This window comes from Callorhinus ursinus, unplaced genomic scaffold (genome assembly GCF_003265705.2).
Source record: "Callorhinus ursinus isolate GAN/ISIS: 27379988/994484 unplaced genomic scaffold, GSC_fseal_2.0 scaffold10, whole genome shotgun sequence".
NCBI classification, from domain to species: domain Eukaryota; kingdom Metazoa; phylum Chordata; class Mammalia; order Carnivora; family Otariidae; genus Callorhinus; species Callorhinus ursinus.
The window spans coordinates 52,426,411-52,451,474 of record NW_027397072.1 but is presented as its reverse complement, the minus strand read 5'-3'; the positions used below and the strand labels follow the sequence as shown (position 1 = coordinate 52,451,474).

The 25,064-nt window shown below is 45.8% G+C and overlaps 1 protein-coding gene across 2 annotated transcripts in view; it reads right to left on the bottom strand.

The window, feature by feature from the left end:
- ADD2 (adducin 2) overlaps positions 1–25,064 on the bottom strand; it is a 103,967-nt gene that overhangs the window by 45,793 nt on the left and 33,110 nt on the right. For both annotated transcript variants that reach the window (XM_025868454.2, XM_073897559.1), the window contains exon 2: positions 441–558. The gene's annotated coding sequence lies outside the window, so the exon portion shown is untranslated. The remainder of the gene's footprint in view (positions 1–440; positions 559–25,064) is intronic.

Sequence of the window (25,064 nt, the reverse complement as noted above, 5' to 3'; positions counted from 1 at the left end):
GCCCTTGCCCTTTAACTTGTGGTAGTTAACCTGTGTGTCCTTTAACACGGCAGAGTGTCAGAACTGAGCTGAACTGTAGGACACCCAGTTTGCCAGTTTGCGTCAGAGAATTGGTGACAGAACAGTACTGGGCAACTTCTATTCATGATTTATTTTCATTCCCAGGACGACTCCATAGGGCAGATGTTAATGTCACTATTTTACAGATAAACTGAATCACAGAGAGGTTAGCTAACTTGCCCATGATCACACAGATAACAGTGGAGTCAGGATCTCAACCAGGACTATCTCTGGCTCCAGATCTGCACTCCTCCACTCCACTCCACTCCACTCCACTCCCACAATTCTGCTGGTGACTGGAAGCTCATCCTGGTGAGACGGACCCAACCAAAAAGCGTGCCTCACCCCCCATCACCACCCAAAAACTGCCAACAAATTACCGGGAGGCTGGACCAGCCTTATCCCAGGCTGCTGCTTCTCAGTGCTCGGCCCGTGCACCCTGCTTTGCTCTCAGGGACGCCGACCTCATCTACAGGATTTCAAACATCTGGATGAAAGCTGAAAAACACGAGCAACAAACATCAGGGTCTTGTCTGCACCACGAGGACTCCTTACCCTGTTTTTGCAGCACCATTAGGCGCTGATTTATTGTAAGGACTGCGGAGAAATTCTTAAAAATGAACTAGAAATGAAATTTTATTTTAAAAGCAAATTATATCTATGAAAAGGTAAAGAAAGCTTCATTATCTTTACAAGTGGGACCAAAATTGTTTTCAAAGAGAGGAATTGGAAAATCTCTTCACTGAGTCCTGGCTTTGAGGACCAGAGGAGAGAAGCTGTTCTGCACAGTGGAGGGAGCAGGATGTGGAACTCCTGCGTAAGCCTGGAGGGGTCCTGGCTGCCAGACTGGAAGGCATTGTGACCCCTTCCTGATACCACCCCCAATACTTCACTAATAGCTACTCAACTCACAGACACTGGTATGAGAGAATTTTGGATGCTGTCAAAGAAGCAGAAGAAGCCTGAAGAATATCATGCCCCAGGACAGTGGAAGGGTTTGGGAGGTGCACAGGCCATGAATTGGATTCAAGACAATTTCACCAAGCATTAGTATCTTACAAACAAGGATGAGTTACTGCTCTAAAAATCCTGGGGATCAAGGTCTTCAAAGGGTTAATCATCAAAATGTTTAAGCAAACAAACAAAACCCACAAGTGATGGTTTCCCATTTTCACTTGGGCACTCTGTTGCTCAGAGTAAGGATGCTTGTCTTGCCCAGGGCTGGCAGCATCCCCAACACCAACTCCTATTCCCACATGGCTCTGGGGCCAGTCCCTGTCTGTCCTTCCTCACCGGCCAGTTCAGCTCCATCCCTGACCTGGCACTGGCCACAGCGGGGCATCTGGAAAGACTTAACCTACCATTGAGGGGCAGAGAGAATCCATCTTGGTAGGTATGGTGTGGCTGAGGGAGGCCAGGACACTGCATGCCCACTAAAGCACAGCTTCTTTCTCAGCCCAGCCAGGGTACTCTGGGCTCAGCATTGCAGTGCTATGATGGCCCCTGAGCCCAATCCTGATGCTCATGGCTCTAGTTAGGGACCCAGCAGTTGCTTCCATAACCTAGTCTTGATGCTCTGCACGTCCAGCTGCCAGCTGGGGTCCTCCTCCCATTAGTCTTATTTTTAGCTAGAACAGGGTCACAGGCACCACCTTATGCTGCTTCTGTCCAACATGAAAGGGAGCCCTGCCTTCCAAAGCTGGCTAGCTCTAGTGCAGGGTTTACTGACATATCTCTGGATGCTGTTCTTCTGAGGGGTGGCCACTGATGTCCCCTAAGGACTAATCCACAGCCTCGTAAGTTGCCTTACCTGAAGCATAAGCTTCTTCCCCTTCCCCAGCAGCCCGTGCCACAGAGGTATGAGGTTGTCTTGTGGTCATAACCTGCTAAGGTTTGGATTTTCAGAGTCTTAGCTATTTCTTGTTTCCACCAAAAGAACTAATTTTTTGCCTCCAGAAGTGACCTGTGCCATTCACATAAGATGTATAGGCATCCGTCCCCCAGATAAGTATACACTAAACACAATAATTCCTATCCCAATCTCTGTTGGTGTTGAAATTCCACTATTAGAGGCTCATTCCTTGGGTTATAGTATTATCCCCTGATTAAAAATGAAAATATGTCTGAGAGGTACCATAGGCAAATGTTGTAAAACATTCCCCTGTGGTACCAAAACTATCAGATCTCTGATTGCACAGTCAGGCAGAGCAGGGCCAGGACAGGCACCAGATGAGCAAGTCTTAATGAGAATGAGACATGATGCCAGGGGCACTCAGGAGGATCTAGCAACTGGGGCAGGGTTGCCACCCTGGATGGACCTCAGGGGACCCTGGTGTGACAACTCTCTGAGCCTGTGCCTGCTGCAGTGTTGAGGCCAGCATCACCATTCATTCGGCCTTTGGTTTCCCCAGCATGTGTTTCGAGAGCCTGCCTTTCAACCATTCACACCCTGGGGCAAAGCTGAGAAGCAAGGGGTACTCCATATCATAAGAACACCAGCACCCACCCCCAGGGTGCTTGACATCTCCTAGGAGGCACGACATCTCAGAGCCACCTGTTCCTTGTCTCCATGTCCAGTCAAGCTGGGCTGCAAGGTGGGAAGAGTTAGGACACAGGATCCCAGCCCTAGATAGTCGCCCACTAGAGTGTGAATGTGAACAAGTCACAAGAAGCTCAAGGACCTTTGTTCATTCAGATGTCCCACAGTCGCTTTAAAACTGACTTGTCAGAACCAAGCAACCCTGAACCAACCACCAGAGCCTCCCTCCCCCAGCCAGCCCCGCCTCCCTGACCTTAACCTAGCCAGCCACCCCACCAAGGATTGCAGAACGTAGCCGCGACTCCTTTTCTCGCCCTGTGCACCTTCTCTGTCACCAAGTTCTCCGGTTTCCTGTCCACTAAATCTCTCCCTACCCAGGGCACAAGGCCCTAAATCATGCCGCCATCTCTCCATCCCTTTCATAGTCTATGCACAGTCTTTCCTCTCTCATACCCACCACCCAATCAGTGGCCAGAGTCACTTTCTAAAAGTGCCAATCTGACCCATGCTGTCACCTCCCTGCTAAAACCCACCTGTGGCTCCCATCACCTGGGGCAGTATTCCTGCACTTTTTTTCCTAATTCCTGCTCCTCTAGCCAAAATTCAAGTCAAACTTAGATTATGACAGGTATCCTTCTTACATTTATCACATATAAAGTTTTAACTCTGAATTTGCTTTTTCAAACCAAACATATGCTCCATGCTGGAAATTCAAACCCATCCATCCCCAATCAGAGAACCGGGGGTGCCTTGCTTTTCTCTTTACCCACCTCCTTCCCCTTGAGGACTGCCACCCAGGTGAATGAGATCCAGGCTCTTAGCTGGCACACAAAGCCCTGAGAGTATCTCAGTGCCTGCCCCCACCTTCCCCGCCCCCTCATGGGTGTTCCGGGGCTATTCCCAGGACCTGGAAGGCACCAGGCTGTTCCTACCTCTGTGCCTTTGTCCATGCTGATCTCTGCCTGGAGAACTTTCCTCTTTTCCTTCTCCCTTTCTTTCAGGTTGTCCTCTCCTGGAAGCCTCCCAGCCACACCCCTGTCCCTTTGGCTGTCACACCACCTTCCCTCTTCTGACACTATCTGACAGCAACAAACTGTTACCTTGAGCTCCTAGCAGGCGCGGCATGTGTCTTTGGCACTCCTCTGTTCCTTATGCTCTGCCACAAGACCTGGAGCCAGGTAGAAGCTGAATGAATGGTAGTTGAACTGAAACTCAACTTAACAGTGCATTGCAAGTTGGGCTGGTTTCACAAAGCAGCATTGTCCAGGTCCTGGGGGCCCAAAGCGGGGAGAGAGGCCCTAGGGGAGCTAGGCCCCCATGGAACAGCATGGGGAGACAGTTCCTGGTAATGTGCCGAGAGTTAATGGAGGTGCGCATTGGCAGGTTCCCTAGTGCCCAAATCTCCTTCTTTAAAACAAATTGTTCTTTTGTTGTACAACCCCCAAATAGCTGGACCCCCTCTGGCAGCCATTCTTCTTGCCTATTTGGAAGCAGAATTCCAGCAATTGACTGCAACTCTTAAACTAACAAATTCAACTTCACAACATAACACTAATTATGGGGAGACAGAGGAGAAAACAATAGATCCCACATGCCACTGCAACCCCCTTGGCCCTCCAACATTCAGCCCTGCCCCCTTATCTGTCTCTCTCATCTCTTCCCTCCAGTAGCCCCTCCTCTGCCCCTGCCCCAAGACCCTCGATTCTTTGCTCAGGGGAGCCCTGTGGCTCCCTCTCAGTAGCTCCAGTTTGCATCCTCACACCCTTGACCCCTACTCAGGAAATACTCTAGCTGGGATTCACCCTCCTGGGAGAGCAGCTGGGGATTGCAAATCATAAAAGATGCACTCGGTCACAAGTCATTTTCCTCCCTGTCCCACTGAAGACCAGGTATATGTAATCACCGGAGCATAAAATCATATTTTTATGGGTCATTCCTAGCAGCTATAAAAGGAACAGAAGGTCTATAAGGAGAGTAACAGATGCCCATGTTGTGTGACTTTTTGTTAGAAGCTGTTTAAGCTCCATGTGCACCTAAGAGAGACAGGTGCCTGTCTCCTGCTCCTTCAGTGGGAGGTGTCCAAACAGGAACAGACAGTCTAAGCACCCTGAGCACCCAAAATGGAAAGATGTTGCAAATGGTTGCTCCTGGCTACCCCCACCACCACCATGGGCATGGCCTCCCCCTGGGGGTAGTGCCAGCTTTGGAAAGCCCCAGGCCCCCAGACCCTCAGCACAGCATCTGCTCCAAGCCTTAGACTTGAAGTCAGAACCCAAGCTCACCGATCCCTGAGACTTCCAGAAGGGAGGGAGGAGACAGTCATGGGCTTGCGGCTGTTACTTTGCAAAGTAAATGGAGACTGCTGAACAAGGGGTTGGACCACACCCTGCCTGGTGTATTCAGATAAAGAGAAAGCTCGAGCCTCTGCAGGGTGGGATTATGGGTGAAGCCTATCATCACCTTCTTCACATGTTTCTGAATTTCCCAAGTTCTACATTAGGTATCAACTGCTGTGACCATTTAGGACAAAGTTTAAAAGAAGAAAGGGAGAAGGAGGAAGGAGGGAAATGGTCAAGTCTCTCTCTGTCCATCTCTGGAACCCCCTAGGCGGGAAGGATCCTTTAACCCCCTGACTGCTGCAGGTCTAAGAAGTGCTCGTTTTTGAGCATCCCTGATGCATCCTTTCCTAGAAAAGTCCAGTGAATTTTAAAAGCCTTCTACTAAAGGGCCCCAGACCTAATGGTTGGTAGGTACTTTTTTTCCATTCTTTTATTATCCAGAAATTGCACTGCTATGGAATGAATGGACCCAGCACTTTTTTCTCACCACTTAAAATCAGTCCCATTCCCTCTCACTGGACAAGCACAATTATTTGTTGAGTATCTATTGGTACCCAAGAGTAAACAAGAACTGGAATTGGGTATGAGAGGAAAGATTTCCAAAAGAAGTGAGATTTGGTCCCCACCTGCTAGAGGCCCATAGTCATATTAAGGTGAAAAATATGAATACAAATAAAACTCTGTGTGTGTGTGTATAACAAGCATTGAACACATTCATTTCAGACCACCTCTGAAATGGTGTATATCTGTATCTCTCACACTCTCTCTCTCTCTCTATATATATATACAAACACACACACATTTATTTTCAGTTTCATATATATATATATAGAATATATACATTTATTTTCAGTTTCCTACATGTATTCAATGTTTTTGGAACAGGAGAATGGAAACCCTGGGTTCATATTTTTTTTTATTTAAATTCAATTACCTAACGTATAGCAAATCATTAGTTTCAGATGTAGAGTTCAGTTAATCATCAGTTGCACATAACACCCAGTGCTCATCACATCATGTGCCCTCCTTAATGCCCATCACCCAGTTACCCCATCCCCCCACCTATGGTCCACATTTATGAGGACCAAAGTTCTGAGTTAGATCTTGAAGGAAGACATTCAATCAACAAAATTCAGGCTGTTAAACCCAAATAGGTAGGGCTGTGCTGGGCCCTTCTCATCAGCGCTGTGGTGCAGGGCTTACCACCCTGGCTTTCAGGTGTAGAACTTGGGGCTCCGGGAAATGGAGTGACCTGGTTGGGGCTACAGAGCTATTCAAAGGCAGAGCCTAGTTTGAACCCATCTGGTTCCAGAGCCTGTTCTCGCTTTTCAGTTCACCATGCGTTCCTCCCTGCCATCACATGAAGGTGAGCAGATGCAAGGGGCCTGGTAGGAAGGCGAGGAATGGAAATCAGCAAATAGCTAAAGCCTGAGGCCCAGGCTTCATATCCTTCGAAGAAGCCTCAAGGATTAAGCCAGCCACTTAAAGGATAATTCTAGTTCCTATTTCTGGCATGGGGACACTGAAGGATCTAATTCACAATCCCTGCTTTCAAAAGGCCCACGATGGAGCTGGGGCAAGGGGGTGGCTCATAGAGAGATCACTACAGTACTGGGGGCACAGTGCTCTAGTAGAGTCTCATGAACCACGGGGTTCCAGGGAGGCCCCAACCTTGAGTCTCCAGCATTAAGCTTTAATCCACTTGTCAGATATCTCTGCCACCAATCACAAAACCATGCCTTCAATGAAGGGGAAAGAAAGGGGGATTCAGGAAGCCCTGGTGAAGCAGAGACAATGCTGAGCTAGCCGGAAGGCTGGGTTCAGCCTTCAAATACTCAGTCCCTTCAGTGAAAAGGTCAGCCAAACTTGCACACTCTGTGGATAAAAGCTCATCTAAAAGACTGTCTAATTGAACTGACATGTCCTCTGATTCACTGTTCCACACCTCAGGATGGCCTAGAATCCAGTCACAGATACTTTTAAGCAGTCATCCTGTCTACCTTTTACTTCTGGCAAGACTGTACCTAAGACCAATGGACCTATATTTTGAAAAGCTTCACCTCGGTCAAGTTCAAACATAAAATAGTTGGTTCTGCTTTTTGACCTAATCTGAGAGCATTTGTTCTTCAGTAGGAAAGTGAACTGTAACCCACTGAATCATGTGGCAGGACTATCCTTGCTCGCCATTCCCACTTCCAGCCAAGAAATCCAGGAAACAGCTACTGGATGACATGTCCTTCTATGTCTAATAGAATAAAGTGCATCCCAGACCACAGAGGTGAAAACAAATGCTCTTTTAGCACATTCAGATCAGAACTGTTTTGTTGGCTTTTTTCATTGGTTTTGTTGGGAGGGTTTTCCTTACTAACTGGGCAAAAGAGAAAATTATAAGAACATCTTGAATCTAGGACTAAAAGGGGATCTGACACCATCCTTCCCCTCTCCAGACTAAAGAAGTTGCAAAAATTCACAACCCCAGTGACACCGGGCCATGCTGAGTTAGGGTGTGGGGGAGAAGTCTTCATAGGCCCGGGAAGAAGGGATGGTAAGGAAATGTGTTAAAGGGTGGGAGGGTCTAAAGGCTTACATGGGGAAACTCTGCTGGCCTCTGGATATCCATGCAGAGATATCCCCAAAGCCTGAGAAGGGAGGTTCAGTCTGTCACAGAGTGTCAGGACAAAGATGGAAAAAATAGGAGGCATGCTGTTCGACCTTCTCCTCCTGTGATCCTCCCTATGACTCTATATGGCTTGGATTTTATTGTGAATGTATTAAGGGAGGAACTATTTCAACTTCTCTATATATCTGTTTGTGTGTTTGCATCAGGGACAATGCCATGTGCTCACCAAACCCACTGCTCTTCTTCCTGGGTACCCAATTTCCCAGCCCCCGCCTTCCTTCTAGCAAGGGCCATATGGAATGTAAATCAACGGGTGATAAGCAGGAGTGATGTGCATCACCTGTAACCCAGGAGATTAGGAGCAGAAGTGCCTTCTCCACACCCTTTCTCTTTTCTTGCCTCTCTGCTGGATGCAGAGGATCCAGTAGAAATTCTGGGGCCCTTGGGGAAAATGTAGCCCCCAAATGGAAGGAACCATGGTGTCCCTGAAGACAGACCACTGAGCATCTGATTAGAGATGCTGAGGTTGCTGTTACAGGAGACAGCCTACCCTGAACAACATAGTCACACTCTTTTTTTAAACTCAAGATAGTCTTCTATTAACTTAATCCTGATGTCTCTTTCAGGATCACCAGTTATCCATATGCTGAATCTCTGTTCTCTAATTTTTCATTTTTCCTCTCATTAGTTTTATTATTGACACTTGCCTTGCATTCTGACAGTTTGTCATTATTTCCCACTTCACCGATGTTAATTCAGCACATTAGTATGCTTTTCATGATAGCATGGACCATATTATCTGTGGCATACTTTCCTTTACCTCTCCATGCTAGGCTGTTCTCTACTGTGGTTGTCCTCTCTTATTTCTTAGAAGCCATATCTTTTTGTACTATATTAAGGAAACCAAGTCACGTTCTGACATTTTTCTTGTGATTCCTATAGCAGATTATTACAAGAAGCACATGCTTCTTTTGAGTCTTCCAGATCACCTATCTTCCTCTGAAGTGTCTTTTCTCAAGGCACTTTTAATTGCTTTTTCCTTCCCTTTATTCTGAAATAAGAAGAAATCGAGTCCCCTAAGATACAATACATAGGGAAATTAGTTTCTAGCAAAAGGTGATCAGGAAACCACATGTTTTCTGGAAATAGATGCAGTGTACACACAATTAATAGTGACTTTTAAGACCATACGGCAATTTCTGTACTAGCCGACCATAGCAATTACCTTAATAATCAGTCCACCTAAGATCAAAGATATAAAAGGATGATTGTCAAGGTAAACAGCCCAAACCTGCATCCAGGTTATAAAACGGGTACTCCTTCAATCAAACTCATTTCTAGGCGATTGGTCTATTAACATCAGACTTGAGGACATAAATACTTAGGTGAATCGACATATCTTAAAATAGGACCTCCCGCTTCATAATTTCCTGAGATCCCATAAAACTACTGATAAGATTTAGGAAGAAGGGAATGAAAGATAAGCATCACGGCAACAATTTGAGGGCTATCAGATACTGGAGACTCAGCCTCACTTCCAGGACATCTCCCACTTGAAGAAATGACATGGGAGGCTAGTCACACAGGCGAGCACAAGGAAGACTTTAGATTCAGGCCTCAGAAGTGAAGGCAGAAAGATACAAGCCCAGGTACTGATTTGATAGTGAGGGGTAAAAATAAACATTGGCATCATTGCATTTCTTCAAATCAGAGACATCACTGATTGACACGCTATTATTTTAAGGACTACTAGAAAAGGAAAACCACTGCCAGTTATAATTGTAAGTCATCATTAATTGGAAGACACATCCTGATTTCAGAGATGTTGACATGTGGGGAAAATGGGTACCTTAGCATTGATGAAGTATGGAAACCCAACTTAGAAGTTAGGTCACCAACTTTGGGATTGCTGTTCACATGTGGGTGGCAGGTCATCCACCAGGTCAGGAAGCCAAGCTATGAGACAGGAGAAAGAGGCCATGAGGCTTTAGGAGAGGCCCGTGAACCGTGACTCGGGGTTTATTGGCAGATGAGGTTTATTGGCTGCCTGTCCTGCTTCCACCAGGCAGTGAGCCAATATCGGCAACAGCAAAGCAGACTGATGTGCCCAACTGCCAAACATGTTTCACTCCGTGCACATCCATGTCCTTCTGAGGAAGCAACTTCCTCCTTGGCGAAACAGGAGGATCATGTCCTAAGGCTAGACCAGACTAGGATTAGAAGGCCAAAGCTTAAAAGACAAGATGAGACAAAAATGGAGATGGACCCACTACCTGGATTTCTGATTCGCTGAGTGGGTGAAAACCACCCTGGCTGGAAGTGTTCTCCAGAGGGCCTAGAACATAGTAGGTGCTCAACAAATGCTAGTTCCCATCTCCTATATCCTCTTTTTCAGAACTCTCCCAGATCTGCCCTGCATTTTCTCAATATTGGGAGTACACAGATTTGAGGTAAACAGAGGGAAAATTAACAACTGTTGAGGGTGGGGGAGTGGTAAATAACTCAGTAGAAGCCCAAAGTTGTCTCACTACACCCAGGGAGTTGGCTCCACCATACAGCCTTGTGGCTAAGAACCCAGGCTCTGGAAAACATTAAGGGCCCAGGATCAAATCCGAGTTCTGCACCTGTCTAGCTGTGTGTACTTGGGCAAATTAATTTTTCTAAACCTCAGTTTCTTGATCTGTACAATGGAGAGAGGAATAGAATCTCCTCAGAGGATTATATGAAATAAAATATGAAAGCACAGGGCCTAGTAAATAATAGGGGTTCAATAAATGCTAGGTGCTACTATTAAATCATTCTTCCTGTGATCTATTGACATTGTAACAATTGAATTTTTAAACTTGCAGTCTGGATTCCATCTTGCCAGCAAGCATACATCTGGGCTCACTAACCCATCAAATGTTCTCAAGGGAATGTCAGTGCATCTATGAAACTCAGCTTAATAAAATTAGGCAGATTATATTTGCTACTGAATTTCTGTACTAAAGACACAGGTAGATTTTTGGATGATAGGCAGTTTTAAATGGTAGCTTCCACTTCTCCATCCGAGCAGGTAAATCTAGACATTCCAGTGTTGTTACAATGCTCCTTGCATCACTGATGAAGATGCCTGGACTGGTTACAGGTTCTTCCAGCTAATTCCCTGACCCCCTTTGACCTGGCTATTTATTAGGGGCACAGAAAGCTGTGGCCAGCCATCTGACATGCCTTGTGCCTTGGGAAGGAAGGACTTCTGGCCGTTCCTGGCAGTCAAGCTTAGAATTCAAAAGAAAGGGGAGAGGTTTTCAGCCTAGAAAAAATAAAAGGGGCAAAGGATTGCAAACCAAGGCAGAAAATCAGGAGGGTATAAAGAGAGCAAATGAAAGGGAGAGCCCACTCCTCATCACTCAAAACAAAGGCATTTAAAGCAAATTAAATAAAGTTTCACATATGGTTAGTAAACAAATGGAATGTGTGAGCCCAAGACATAATACATATTGAAAGTGTATGAGGCCATACTAAACATCCACCTAAAGACCTCTTTGATCATAAACACCCATAAGGCATTTAGCCAGGACAAGCTGTCTCATGGGAAAGTGCACCTATACAGTATTAAATGAAAAAGGCTTTGAGGCAGAATGAATAATAGCTGGGGGTCCCCCAACCTCCATACACTATAGGGTGGGGGCAAGACAACTCCCCACACTTCATCTTTGCCTTCTTTCTGCCCAGCCTCTCTGGGAAGTGGGACAAAGGGCCCTGATGCCATCTCTCTCCTACACCTGTGAACCCTCTATAATTTCAGAAACATATTATATAATTTCAGAAGCATTATTATAGGGCACCTGGGTGGCTCAGTTGGTTAAGCAACAGCCTTCGGCTCAGGTCATGATCCTGGAGTCCCGGGATCGAGTCCCGCATCGGGCTCCCTGCTCAGCAGGGAGCCTGCTTCTCCCTCTGACCCTCTTCCCTCTCATGCTCTCTCTCTCTCATTCTCTCTCTCTCAAATAAATAAATAAAATCTTTAAAAAAAAGCATTATTATATGGCAAAGCATGCAGATTCTGGCAAAGACTGCCTGATTTGTATCCTGGGTTCACCTCTACCAGCTGTGAGATTTTAGACGAGTTACTGAACCACCCCATGCCTCATTTTCCTCATCTGTAAAGTGGGGGTGGTAATTATGATAGCAACCCCAAAGGGTTGTTGCAGTCAAATGGATTCATCCATGAAAAACACATAGGACGATATCTGTCACGGAAGATGCGTTCAATAATGCTGCTATTATTTGGCGGCTGTCAGCAATATGCGTGAATCCAAACGCTGGACCAGCTGAGGAGGGTGAGCACTGGCACGAAGCTTGGAAGCACAGGAGTGTTCCAAGGCAGTCTGTAGTAGGTTGAACTGTGACACCTCAAAAAATATGTCCACATCCTAACTCCCAGAACCTGAGAATGTGACCTTATTTGGGAAATGGATCTTATACGATGAAATTAAGAATCTCAAGATGAAATTGTCCTAAATTATCCAGGTGGGCCCCAAATCCCATCACTTATCCCTTATGAGACACACAGATGAGATGGCCATGTGAAGACAGGCAGATATGGGAGTGATGCAGCCACAAATCAAGGAACACCAGAAGCTACCAGAAACTGGAAGAAGCAAGGAAGGATTCTCCCTTAGAGCCTTTGGAGGGAGCATAGTCCTGCTGACACCTTGATTTTGCACTTCTGGCCTCTAGAACTGTCTTAGGGCTACTCTAACCTTAATATACATACTAATTGCCTGAGGATCTTGCTAATTTACAGGTTCTGATTCAGCAGGTGTGGGATGAGGCCTGAGATTCTGCATTTCTCAAAAGTTCCTAAGTGATTCCATTGCTGATGATGGTCCACGGACCAGGCTTTGAGTAGTGAGGGTTTAAGAGCATATTGTCATGAGCAGCACCATGACGAAGGGGATACCTGAAACAAAGGGACGGAAGTTGTAGATCCAATCAGCCACCACACTTGGCCACTGTGACAGTAGAGGAGCCCCCCTTTCAGCTGGAGGATAAAGAGCAGAAGCAAGTCACTGAGCTCTGGTGGCACATCTCCCTAGGCTCGGTCGATGCTTCTGAATTGAAGAGCAGCTCACTGGGGCAGTACTAATGGGTTCTGACGGCTCCTGTTCATCACTCTCTAACAGGGTCAACCAAGAAGTGGTCTCATCCTTTTGGATGGAAAAAAAAAAAAAAAAACGAAAACAAAATAAGATTTCCTTAACCCTGGCTTATGGAGGGCCCAGAATAATTCCTAGAAGAGTGGAAACTTTGGTGATAGAATCCCAGTTTCCTAATTTCAGTGAACTTGATGGAGACTTATTTATCAGTACTTTTGCCCTACTGTTTTTTTTTTTTTTTAAAGATTTTGTTTATTTGAGAGAGAGAGTGGCAGGGAGGAGAGAGAGAGGGACAAGCAGACTCTGTGCTGGGCACGAAGCGAAACATGGGGCTCGATCCATGACCCTGAGATCCTGATCTGAGCTGAAATCAAGAGTCAGATGCTTAAATGACTAAGCCACCAGGCACCCCTGCCCTATGTTTTTATGCAGTGAAAAATGCTTGGTCTGAAAAGGGAATGAGAACTTGCCTCTAATGTAACCTGGGGCCATGTGTGAGTAGATACTGAGATGCTCAGGTTGGTCAACAAGAGAGGAGAGGTCACTGGTATGTCCCAGGATGAGGGTGGGAGTAGAGTAGCTTATCCACTCAAACAGCCTGGGTTATAAAAAAAAAAAAAAAAAAAAGCTGGTCCGCCAAGTCCAATGTAGGAACGGGCAGAAGATACAGATGTCCCTTGGGTTTGTGTTTTCCTTTTTAACACGGCAAGAAATCTTGTCAAAAAGAAAAACATAAGCCCAATGGAGTCACTTATGCTAGGCCAAGTCACCAAACCAGGGCTTACTACCTAACCAAATTGCAGTTTCAACCTCCCCCCAGAAATGTTATCTTAACTGGCCAGTCAGGAATTTTCTGGTCAGCACCAGTGATGTAATCTGTCACATGGACCCTCTCCTAGTCCCAAAGGAAGATGAGGTCATCCACCTAATAAGACCCCCCTGCTCTGTCCCCTAAGGGAATGTGACCTTGCCTGAAACAATCCTTTCTATTCTTTTGCTAATTGTCCCACCCCTGCACTGCCTATAAAACCCTTCCATTTTGTACAGCTCCTCCAAACTCCTTTCTATTTGCTAAATGGGATGTCGCTTGATTTCATGAATCACTGAATAAAGCCAATTTGATCTTTAAATTTACTCAGATGAATTTTGTTTTTAACAGCCTGAATTCTCACTACTTTCATTTCCCATTGTTCTCTTTCTCCAGAGCCCTTCCTGCAATCCAAACTCCATATACAGTTTTATCTCTAAAAATGCTTCACAAAACCATCCAAGACCCCCCCATTGTCTAGGGCCAAGAGAGCTACGAGACTTTAGATCACGAACTAACTCCAATGGATCGGTGGCACTGACTTAAGAGAGCTTGAGTCCTCCTCTGCATTCAGTCTGAAAGAAGATCAATTTCCAGGGTCAGCCATGGGCTCAGGGCATGGGGACTGGCACTATGCCATTTCTTCCCCAACAAGAGGATAAAGCCAAAAAATCTTGGCTCCCAAGCTCCTCAAGCTAGCACTTCCCCCAGTCTTCCTCTTCATGAAATGCCCACCCCAGACAGAAATGCCCACCCCAGTCAGACAGGACACCCCTGTGTGCCCATCCCACATCAGTCCCCAGCTCTCCTCTTCCCCTGGTCAAGATCTTTCCATTCTCCAGCGCCTAATTCTCTCACTCTTCTTAGCCCTGGCACCTCTCATTTGCCACAAAACTGGCATCTTTTCCTATTACTCATCCCTGTATATGAGTCAGGACAAAAATGATTAATGCATGAGTGTTCCCAGCTTCTCCCCTCCCCACAGCCTCTCCTCCCTATACTCCAAGAAGAGCTCACGTTGCCTCATTTTGGGGGGCTTCATGAAGTAGAATCAATAGGGAAGGGAGCTGGGAGAGAGTAAAAGGAGGGACCTTCAAGGAACCAGGTGGGTTTTTAAGGTCTTGTGTTGAGAGAGGAGCAGCAACATGAGGTGTGAGGGCAGCGGACAGCAGAGACAAGTGGACTTATAGGAGTTGCTGTGGTCTACACACTCCCCATTTCACAGTCAAGAAATGCAAAACCATGAGTTATCACAAAGGGCTTCTGATTAATTAAATCTGTCCTTGAGGTCACAGCGGTGCACTCAGTCTGAACCTCATGGGACATGGCTGCATAAGTATCCCGTTTATGCCTCCCTGTGCTCTTTTCCCGTATGGCTCAAGGGGCCATTCCTGCGCCTGCTTGCCGGCGTCTGGGGCAGATCCCAGAGTGGCAGAGTCAGGCAGGCCCTGAACGCTCACCTAACATCCTCACTTCACAGAGACAGAGCCTGAAGCCCAAACAAGGGGGTGTGTAGCCCCTCAAATTCCACTGCAGCTAAAAGGCCTGTGTGAGAGGTATGTCCTGAGCTGACAGCACAGTGTGACTGCCAATACCCCTTCCCTTCCTTCCTCCTTCAGGAGGAGGTACCTTAGGTGAGGGGCTATCAAACCAATCCAGTTTGACAGGTATTGATTGAAGACAAGCCATGGAAGAGTGCTTTGTAGGAAAATACATTAACCATTCTAGAAAAGCCTGCTATGGACACTGACCTGTTGTGAATTATTTTATGATGGGAAGCATCACTTTGCACAGACAGTAATCATCCCTGATCATGGATGAGACCCTGACCTCTTTGCCTTTGGGCTCAGCTCTCCACTCACAGGTATGACCCCTCTCCTATCTCTTCTTTCTCATCCTCTCCTACCCTTGTACCTTCCCCTCACCCCCCCACCCCCGTCCTCCACAAACACCATCCCTGAAGGCTTGCCTCATCGTCCCTGCATAGAGGCAAGTCCAGTGCAGAACATGCTGGGTGCACCTTGGGAATGTTAGTTTCTGATGGTGGGAGTAGGGGAATCTCGTTAAAGACCGCTCTGGCCTTATTGGCCTGATGTGCCTATTGACAAACCCTCAAGGACACATTTAACATCTGGCTCTCTTTGAATGTCAGAGTTACAGGGGACTTCGAAAGCAACCTGGCCTGGGTTGCTTGCAGTGAATAATTCCTCAGCCTTCCCTGCTGACCATGGCAGGCTCCATGTCAGCTGGCTTCCTGCTGGGCTGGGGGCAATAGGAGGCACTGACCCAAGATGGAGGGAAGATGCCAGGGCATTTCTTCCCTCCCTCTCTGCTTTACGTGGCATCTCCTCCATGGCCCCAGTTCCCACCTGAGAGGTCCACCACGTTCCAGCTTCCAAAGTGAGTGACCCTGGCCCCAGGGCTGGGATAACACCACCTCTTCACATTTTCCTTCCAGCCTCCTTCCTGGCGGAAGTGACTTCCTGCTGGGGCTCCTCTCTGAGCTACCTCCCCGGGATCTGTTTCACTTCCTCCATGACCTGTGTAAATGTCCTGCATTAAATGCCCTCTGCTGAGATACTTAGAGAAGTTTCTATTTTCCTTATTAGAGCTTGACTGATACACAGCCCAACTCCCCACCTCCCTTCTTCAAACCTGTGAGAAAACTGAGGCCAAGAGGGTGTGATTTGTCCAAAGAAAGACTTAGTGATACTTTGTGGTCAATGCCTGGCCTGGGCTTCCTGGCTCTGCCCTCCTCATCTCTGCAGAAAATGTCCCGGAATGCTTGATTTTCACATTTAAGCTAAAAGAGTTGCAAATCATTGAGATCAGCAAGTTTGTAATACGTGACCTCTAAGGCATAACCACAGTCTTTTCACATGTCCTCTGGACATGAGGAGCATTTCAAATCTTTGCTCTGAGAGATGGAGGCACATGAATTAGAGTAGCCCAGGCTGTAACCACAGCCAGTCACCATGGGCTTCTGTGCCTCTGTTTCTACATCTAAGGAAACAAAAGTAACAAAAAATTATCCTTTCCAGAAGCATTTAAACAGTTCTCTTAATATTTGCAGCAAAATTCAACTCCTTAGATTTTGGACCAGATGGATTCTCAACTCTGCAAAGTAGGTTTAATTTAATAGTTATTTAAATATGCCACATATTTTAAACACAGTGCTTCTGCTAATTAACACTTCATAATTTCTCAAGAGTCCCATAGGCAATTGCTACTATTTGTAACTGGTGAAAGATTGTGTCCAGAAAATGAATCCTATTCCTTTCCTGAATTGTAGCCCTGGGATAGTGTATGTGAAGGATCTTGTTTCTTCCACCTCATGCAAATGAAGTGGGTAGGAGAAGACGAGGGTGACTTCCCTGGGGTTGGATGATGGGGAGTGTGAGCAGAGCACTACCTTGGGCGCTTCAAGCACTGATGTTCTTCAAAAGGGCCAATAGCCAAGGTTGGTTACATAGACACACATAAGCTAAACAGTGACTAATAAGAAGACATGGACCTATGCACACATACATATACACACACACACAGCACCTGTAAAGAAAACCCAGTTAGTAGGGCAAGATGACCCCAGTCTGCATGAGTCTGACAGGCAAGGCAAACGAAGCCACAGGTGTAGAGTGGGGGGCTGGTGGTACCTGGCCCCCAAATCTCACCAGGCTGCCTAAACATCCTTACCCACTCCTCTGTGCCTTCAGTTCAATCCTTTAGAGGTTTATTAGACTAATGTCTCCTGCCTTTAAAGGCCAACACTCCTGGAAGAGTTGACCAAATATTTGTTAATCCCTTCCTACATCAGTGTGACCTAAAGAGACAGCTGTCTTCCTGGAGCTTTGCAGACATCAGGGGCTGATGGGTCAGGGAACCCAAAGGGAACATGCAGCACTTAGGGTGGTGTACTGCCTTACTTTATTGTAACAGGGACCCTGGCACCTGAAGATTCAAGGAAAGGTGTTTTTAGAGGTGGGGGCACCAACAGGGGAGGGAGGAGAGAATGTCTACTTACCCAAGGTTCTGCCTAGGACGACCCTACCTGCATCTGCACCCACTCTCCACACCCACTACAACCTCAGGATTGCTTCTTCTTTGGGGGAAGAAGGAGACATGAACAAAAGTTTGACAATGAGGCAGAAGAGACTGAGTATGACTGGGGAAGAGCTCATTGTGTAGAACTTATTTTCTGGAAATTCTAAAAATAACAAAGAACTAGAATAGGCTTTCACTTATCACTAAACTGGAAGTCCTAAGAGGGAAGGGCCTTACCTGATTTTGTTCATCGCTGGATCCCCAGCGTCTAGAATAGTGCCTGAAAGATAGGAGGAGCTCAATAGGAACTGGCTGAATGAATGAGGCGGTACAGGCCAACGTGCAATGAGGACACCTCCAGGCCCTTCCAGTGGCATTTCTGATGGCCCACTGACCATTGTGGCTGCACAATCTCTTGCTGGAGTTATGGATGGGCCTCTGAGGGGAAGGGAGATCCCTCTGCAGTCCCCTATAGCTATGTATGCTGAGCTCTACAGGCTTTCTGCTCTTCCCCCGGGTCACTGCTTTCATTAGGCAGCATCTGCTGAATGGCCAGCCCACATGTCACATCAAGCAACAGGGGCATCTTCCCTTCTGATACCCACAACAGGAGGTAGATGCTGCACCAACCAACCTTAAACTTCTCTCAACCAAACCTTTCTGCCTTTCAACAGGCGGCAGGCTCTGCACTCGGAAAGACTTAAGAGAGACCCTTTGGGGTATTTTCTGCCCTTCACTTTGGAGGCACCACAGGCAAAATGAAACTGCTGATATTCTGTTGGACCCAGTGGCCCAAGCTGATGTTTATGGCCATCTTTTCAGTCCCCCTCCCCCTCCCCACCATGTGGTCCAGAGGATTAAGTATTACAGGTGGCAGATAAAAATCTAGCCATGATTCTGTAGGAAGGTAGAACAAAGTAAGTAATTTCTAACCAAACCATGAAGTGGTACAAAAATATATAGTATGAGGCCTACAGATCTTCATAATTTGCAAAACCGTGTCAACCAACCAAAAACAGCCCTGGGTTTAGCCAGTGGCACTCCTACCTAAAGCACATCTACAAAAACCCAGCTTCACACGGACCCTCCTTGCACAATTCTAGGTTCACAGTAAGTCTTCAAATTCTATCTGATTGAGAAACATTTGAATGCAATGTATGTCGGGACCAACTGAGGTCATATGTGTACAAAACAAAGCTTTCCTGATCCCTGGATAGACACTTGAACCGTACACCATACTGAGAAACCACAGCCCTAAGTGGGCACTCCGGGAGCTGTGTCGTGGGGAAAGAGCCCTGGACAGACTCAAGAGCCAGAGGTCTGGTCCTGGATCTCTAACTTGCTGTGATCAAAGTAAGCCCCTCAACATCTCTGCACTTCTGGGCATCTGTAAAATAAAGTGGGGTATAAGGCAGCCTCTGAAGTTCCTTCCAATACAGAGAGGCTCTTTTACTGAAAGTCTGTGATTTGACTGGCTCCAGGGGTGTCTCTGCTTGGTCCATGTGGGGGAAGGGTTGAGGTGGGCTCTCCCTCTCCCTGGTCATCCTCAGTGGGCCCTCAGAGATGTAAGAAGTGGGGATGGAGAAGAGGATCTGTTGGCATCCACAGAGTAGCAAGGTCTCAGAGGCAGGGAAGTCACCTCTAAACAAAGAACTCAGCCTAGGAATTCTCCTGTCAGGGGAGCCTTTGCCCTGGGGGAGTCAGGGTCTCTGCTGGGGGAGATGAAAGGAACAAAGGAACTTGTAGAGGGCTTTCGAATGCCACAGCTCATCCCTTGGTTACTGGGAGAGGGGGGCATGCAGGAGCTAAGTTTGAGCCATAGCACTTTGAACTTCACAAGAGGAAAGAGTCACCAAAACATCTCATGGAAAAGGAACGAGGTTCTGGCCCCCAGCTGTCTGTTCATGCATCTGTCAGAATTGGCCTTCCTCTGCTAATTAATCCCCATCTCAATAGTCACTGTTGGCACGTAAGTCCTGCTCACAATTTCCCACCTAAATTACCTAGCATTCAAGAATGTTGTGCGCTGACACAGACACACAAAAAGTAAGACGACAGATTTGAAAAAATTAGCTGCTTTTATAAGCTCAGGGTCCAAGGGCCATCTTTATCAAATCTACCACAGGCTACAATTTTGCAGATCTTTTCCCTGTGTTTTCTGGCAGCAGATGTTGCTTCTTGCAGGAGACGTGAAATCACTGCTGGCACGTCTTCTCCCCTATGATCTGTAGGCTGCTTTTTAAGGAGTCTTTAATAATGCATAGGAAGGGAAGGGTAGTGCACAAATTCAACACCAAACTGCTACCAAGACATGCTGCCTCGAAATCAGGCCTGGTGGGCAAAGCAAATGGATCAGCTCTTTTGTCTTTTAATTTAAATTCATTAGCCAACATATAGTACATCATTAGTTTCAGATGTAGAGTTCAGTAATTCATCAATTGCATATAACACCCAGTGCTCATCATATCATGTGCCCTCCTTAATGCCCATCACACAGTTACCCCATCCTCCCACCCACCGCCCCTCCAGCAACCCTCAGTTTGTTTCCCAGAGTCCAGAGTCTCTTGAGGTTTGCCTCCTTCTCCGATTTCTTTCCATTCTGTTTTCCCTCCCTTCCCCTATGAGTCTCTTCCCTGTTTCTTGTATTCCACATATGAGTGAAACCGTATGATAATCATCTTTCTCTGATTGACTTATTACGCTCAGCATAACACCCTCCAGTTTCACCCACGTTGATGTAAATGCTAAGATTTCATCCTTGCTGATGGCTGGGTAAATATTCAAATGGATCAGCTTTTAGCCTGAATCTTCTGGTTTGCATCAGGAAAAGGTTTGGATCCCAAAGTTTTTCTGAGGATGCCATATGACAAGTGCAGGTTGAGCCAACATCAGCTTGTCTAGTGCTGATTTTCATTACCTCCCAGCTGCCTGGCCACACAAATCACTTCTAGCTAAAGAAGGAAAAAATGCTTTTCATTTAGCCGTCAAGAGTGCTAGGGCTAAGTACATATTTGACTGACATCTTAAAACATGTTATCAAAAAGGTGTTTCAGGTCTGGTAAAATATGTCAAGAATCAGAAGCAATGCAGTGGAAAGCAAGGGAAGATTCTATGTTTGGATTGCCAATGTGTAGATTACATAACTGATGTCACTGTGCCACCTGGGAAGTTTATAATATTTTTAAAATACGGTAAGAGTTGGCGAGTTTTCAGAAATGGGTTGCTGCACTGATAAAGAAAGGATCTCCTTTCTTGTCCCCAAGTCCCAGTGCTTTCCACAGACACACAAAGCCCACCCCCAGGAGCAGATGAGCAGACTTCATCTCTGTTGTCAAGGAAACCAGTCTGTTCTTAGCTCTAGAATTAGAAAGCCTGGGCCTGGCCTCAGCAGTGCCTTCTGCTCACTTCTCGACAGGGCCTGCCATCTCTTCCCCACTGGGGACACTGAAGACCATGTCACAAAATCACTAGCCCTGCCGGGTGGGGTGGGGGCTCCTTCCACAGCCCAAACCAACCCAGCAGACGGGTGCCCAGCCCACATGAACAAATCCATGGGGGGAAAATTACTTCATCCACACAGAAAGGGAGAGGACAATTGACAAGGGACAAGCAATTGACCCATGTTACTGGGAATGGCTTAGAAAAGTAGGATTGACCATCCATCCAATGCCATCCAGCACTTTTCCCTCCAAAACATCCACCCCCACATTTCTCCAAACGGGAGAGTCAGCCCACTGGCACCCACCAATGGTTCAAACCTGGTGCTCTACCTGAGGCAGGGAATAGGACCCAGGGAAGCTTTTTGGGGTGAAGGGTCTGGGTAAATGTTCCCCTCTTTGGGAGGGGACATTGGAGAGTTGGGGTGGCACAGAGGTCTGGGGAGGAGAGAGGGGAAGCCCAATCTTATTACCACCAGGGAAGTGGGAGTCTGAGATGGAACAGAAACAGGGAAAGACAGAGTGAACTGCTTGTTGGCAGGAGAGGGAAGATGAGGACTGGTCCCTTCAGGGATATGCTCTGTGAAAACCAAGCATGGGGAATAAATTAAAGGGGCCCTAAAGGGATGCATGTTAAGGACAGTCTTGCCTGGAAAACAACCCATGTGCTTGATCCTCTGAACTCCCCGAGCCAACATTGTCAGTACCCACTTCAGAAGTGAGCATCCTTTACCTTGCATTATGCCTATTTGGATACGTGCTTTATCTGTCCTTTTAAACTCAGGGTCCTACAGATCCATTTCTGACCCATCTCTCCATCCTCCATAGTCCTGGAAGAACCACTTATACATACAAGGCCTAATGTGCATCTGCTGAGTTTTCATGAATGAATGAATTCTTATTCTAGACACTGTGAAATCATCTACAGAAAGTGCTCACAATTTTGAAGTGATTATGAGAAAGAATTTAGTTAGGTTTTCACTTCCTACAGTGCTTTATCTGACTCTCCCAATTACTGCGACTGTCTTATTATAATTAGTAATACCACCAATGATGATGATGATGATGATGATCCTTGTCAGCACAGGGAAGCTACAGTAAGACATCTGAACAGAGAAATGGGGAATTAAGTGCACTCTCTGAATTAAACCCTAAGAGTGCTCATGGTGCTGGGGGCAGATGGATATAATGATTAACTGAAAGAGGAACTAAGTCCTTGTCCAGTAGGACTGGAGTTTAATCTGACAGTGCCATCGCATACCCACATCAGTCCTGGAGGGATGGCACGGTCCTGGGGGCGTGGTTCATGCAACACAAAGTTTAATGTATCTCTAATCCTTTGCTTGGATTTCTCAAGCACCAGGAAGAATAGAGAATCTCCAGCAGAACTTTTTAAAAATCTCCTTTTCCCTCTCTGATTCACTACACTCACACACACAGCTACCACAGGCCTTTTCCCCCAAGTTTCAACCTCCCCACTGCCCAAAACTACTCTTCTGCCCCAGCCAGCTCAACTCAGCCCTACTTCAGGCTCCCCTCCTTTCCCCTCACTCTTTCCCTGACAACCTCAACTTTATTATGCAAATTAAACCTCATTCAGTTTGTCTTTCTTTTCTCCTACCCTGCCCACCTCTCCTTCCAAGCCCTGTCTCTCTTCCCCCACTTTCCACTCCAGAAACCAGGAGAACAGGCTTAATTAGGCAGTCATGCCTTTCCCCCTCAGAAGGGTCCAACAGGGCAAGGGAAGAAGCTGTGTACACAAACCAGAGTCTTTTTCAACTGTCAAGGGAGCAGAGACGCTGAGAATAATCAGATAGATGGTAATGACTTCTCCCCTAAAGAAAGACTGTGTCCAGAGAAGGGAGAACCGGACAGGCATGAAGGCATAACCGAGGGTCACAGAGCAGCAGCTGAATGCTGGATTAAAGGGTGGGCCGGCTGGGCAGGAGCCTGGAGCACTAATCATCAAGTGGCACTAAAATATCCTTGGCACAAGGTAACACTAGTTTATGTAGAAATATAGTGTCGGTTAACTACTTTTTCATAGAAACAACACGCACTAGCTGAGGTTTCTATACCAGACTCCTCACATTATGGTGAAATTTAAACTTGTTCTGCTCCCACTGAGTAGACAGAAAACTTATGACAGCTCCTTGACTGTGCTGACCTACAATTTTCAAGTATTTTTGCAAAATGCCCCTCTAGGCTTCATGATATAAGCGTAACGGTCCCCTGAGGTCTGTCACCCCATTCAGCTAAAATTTCTAAACAAATAAGATAGAGTGCTATGTACTGAGATAAGTTATTTAGCTTATTATATAAGGTCTAGAACTCTTCATATGCCTTTCAAGCTACCTAATTCAGAAAATCTTATTAAGATTTTCTTTACTTTAGACATGTAAAGATCTATTTCTCCCTACTCTTGCTTTAAAAAAAGGAGTTGAATGAAATACTTAAATAATACCAGGGGCACCTGGGTGGCTCAGTCCCTTAAATGTCTGCCTTCGGCTCAGGCCGTGATCCCAGGGTCCTGGGATGGAGCCCCACATTCTATGCTCTGATTCCATCTCCCTAAGAATTCTTTTGTGATTCAGCTTCTCACATCCATGCGAGGCCAACAGAGAGCTAGTTCTGGCAAACATACCATAGATTGCCTCCCATCTTCACTACCACTCTTTAGAGTGGAAATTATTATCCCCATTTTACAGAAAAGGAAACTGAGGTCCAGAGCATTTAAATTTCTCAGAAACACACAGCTAATAAGTGGCTGAGCTGAACAGTAGCCCTGGGTTCATCTGATTCCAAAGTCCAGTGTACCGAGAGGCATGCAATTGTTTCTATAGCTTATTTAAAAAGAAAATCAAACACTACTTGACTTATTTATAAATGAAAACAAAAACCTGGTCATGGATGAACAGAAATGCTTTAAACGTTCACAAACATTATAAGAAATTCCAATTGAGGTTGGTGTCTACATAGTGCTCCATTACTCACTCTCCCCCACCTTTTCACTAAAACTCCATGTTGACTCACACACTAAATCAGATCATAACTCATAAAGCCTCCAGAAACAAAGACTGACAATTAGACTAGAGCCAGAACAACAGATGAATGTTTACTCATCACAAGACCTATGAGATTGAAAGGAGAGGCACAAATAGTGACTGACACAGGCACTTGTCTTTGTCATTTGGAGAAGAAAAAGCTCATCAGAAGGTGACACCTTATTCCTCCCCCACTTCCTGCTTCCTGGCTCTGTGCTCTCCAGAAAATTTAGCAACCTTCCCACTGTGATATGGAAGTTGTTCCTTGGGTGGCCAGAGCCATTTTACACATATCACCGTGAGCATCTCTCATGCTACATCTGTCCCAGGACTGCAGTGCTGGGCAAGCAACATGGCCGGGGACACACATGGATTCCAGTACTATTTTGCAGCACAGATGAGAAGTGACTATAAGAGGGTATGTGTGGAGTCAGACAAAATCCACCTCTAGGCTACTTATAAAAGTATATATGTATCTCATTCAACATGATTAAAAATTATTAGCTATCCAGGAAAAAAATAAATGTAAACAAACAATGGGTTACAATATTTATATCAAAGACAACAAAATCCAAGGTAAAAACCTCTAGATAAAGCAAAGATTATTTTTATATGTGAAGAGAGTAATTCCCACAATGAAAATATCATATTGAACGACTGATGTTATGCATTAAATAACATAGTATTGGACTATATATATGTATTTTGATATATATGTAGATACATATATATTTGTTATATATATATGTGTTATATATACATATACAGGTATATATCAAAAAACAGTTGAGAATTGGTGAGAAAATAACAGGATCCAAATGATAATGGATGACATTAATATACTTCTCAGTTCATAACAAATTAAAGAGGTTAAAAAAGTGGGCGGGAGGGTACAAAAGCCTGAATAGGTTGAATGATTAGACTTAAATGTATCCCTCGATACTCACATTCTCACAATACAAACTCAGGAACCAATAGGTTTGGGTGACAAGATGTATATGGAACATTAATATTATAGAAAGCAATTTCACTGCA